At 41.6% G+C, this 1,966-nt stretch overlaps 1 long non-coding RNA gene across 1 annotated transcript; it reads right to left on the bottom strand.

The window, feature by feature from the left end:
- Positions 1-1,029: 1,029 nt before the first annotated feature.
- LOC127093345 (uncharacterized) lies at positions 1,030-1,761 on the bottom strand. Its single transcript, XR_007792526.1, has 3 exons — positions 1,666-1,761; positions 1,267-1,584; positions 1,030-1,177 (listed from the first exon to the last, which is right to left on the bottom strand). It is a non-coding gene; the product is annotated as an uncharacterized LOC127093345 (long non-coding RNA).
- Between the last annotated feature and the right edge of the window lie 205 nt (positions 1,762-1,966).

Raw genomic sequence — 1,966 nt, 5'->3', positions numbered from 1 at the left:
TAACTGAATGAACAATTGAATTTCTAAACAGTTCACAACTCAACCTCCGTTCAAAACCTGCAAAGATTCACTACGACAATCAAGAAAATATCCAACCTCAAGCTGTTGTTGCTGTTGCAGCAACCAGTTCGCCTAATGAAACCGTCAAACTCGCAAGAGAAAATTAGAGAAAATTTTGGAGCATGTTTTAGAGAAAAAACAGAAATTGAAGTTACCCTGCAATTGCCGAATCCTGTCAACAGCGGTTCAGTGAACTTCTCTTCTGTTTGAATCTTGATGCGTAAGTTCAGTCCAACTCCCTCAATTGGAATTTTGATGCGGCAGCAGACGAGGTTTTGGAAAGGATTTCTCAATGTTTTCAAATGCAACCCTTGGCCTATTACGCATTCTTTGCAACTGCATCACGACTTCTAAGCATTGCATGCTCTACCTATCTGTCACGGGCCTGATTTGGGAAGCTTCCTGGCGCCAAGGTATCTGCCTCTCTGACCTGAACCAATCCGCAATCCGGTCATTTAACAAACCTCAAACCTGCAGCGGAAACGTGTTACAAAAGTATAATCAACCATCGACCAAAAGCCACAAATTAACAAAATTCATAACTAGCTAACCAATTCCCTAATCGTTGGTCAAGGAACTCCATGACAGTTTAACCACTATTGTTGTCGCAGCTTATGTCATCTTGCTTTGCAACAGCATCACACCATCATTATCCTGCAGGAAATGGCCATGGATTAGTCCTGCATCCATTAGTACCTGTCATAGCACAACACAGCTAAGTTATCAACAAGTAGAAGTACGTGCCGAGGTAAATGGGCAAGGATAGGTCTCATTGCTAGCTTTACAGATATTGATCGCAGTTCGTGCACAAACCTCGATTCGTTCAGTTATGATGAGAGCCTTGTTCCTTCATCTGGAAACTCAGACAGCAAACTTATTCAGTCTTTTTATGATAGTCTTCCTTTCCGTCGGTTGGATTCTCCGTCATTTGTATCATGTTCTAAAGATTTTCAGGTTAACACAGAATCTGGAGGCCAAGTTGATACAAAAGGAAATGATGAGACAGTATTAGCTGCTGCACAGACTCTGTGTGAAATTAAAACTCGGCCACAAAGCCAGAGCTCAGATGGAATTTTAAGATGGCAAAGGAAACCTTCACATAAGGCCATGAAGCTTGCTATTTAAAGCCGAAATCAAAACACAGAATTAAAACCAAGAAGGCAAATAAAGTTGATAAAGAAATATCTACTGTTAAGAAACAACTACCATCATCAGGGGGCCATTCATCATTATCATGGGGGTTGCAGAAGCAGCTCCCAAGTGCCGAGTTCAATATGAAGTCAGGTCATTCAGAAACATTTGTTTCAGCTCCTAGTGGCTTACCCAAGAATTCAAACTCTTTGGCTGCAAGGATGAGAAATCAGTCTTCTATGCCGCATTCAACAATAGGATCGGCCAAAGTTATGGGACAGCAACAATTTGATTCTAAAGGTGCCGAATCCCCTTCTGAGCAGTCACCTTTGCAACAACAGTCTCAATCCGTGCCAGTAACAACACATCACGCTCCTTCAGTGCGAAATTTGGCTGAGCAAGATTGTCAACAAACTCTTAAAACATTTCAACATTTAGGTGGTCCGCAAAGTCAATATATTAAAGATTCCACACCTGCAACTCGTCCCAATGTTCAGGTTGGTACCTTGCAGAAATCACAAGCAAAGGACACGCGGAGTCCATCATCTTCTGTAACTTCTGTCCAGGCAAAGCCTCAACCTCATCCACTACCCCAAAGTTTCACTGCAGTAAGAAATTTGAAATTCCCAAGCGTTAAAAATCCAGAAAATTCCCAAATTGGAATTAAGACAAAAATGAAGAAGAAAGTTTGAGCTCAGATTACCTGTTCCAAATCTAGCATCAAATAGGACAAGCTCGATTCTGAGCACGAAAAGCGCTTCTGGAAATTTCCCCT

Source organism: Lathyrus oleraceus, chromosome 6, assembly GCF_024323335.1.
Source record: "Lathyrus oleraceus cultivar Zhongwan6 chromosome 6, CAAS_Psat_ZW6_1.0, whole genome shotgun sequence".
Lineage (NCBI taxonomy): Eukaryota > Viridiplantae > Streptophyta > Magnoliopsida > Fabales > Fabaceae > Lathyrus > Lathyrus oleraceus.
Note: the sequence above shows the minus strand (reverse complement) of the source record. Positions and strands in the feature narration are given on the sequence as shown.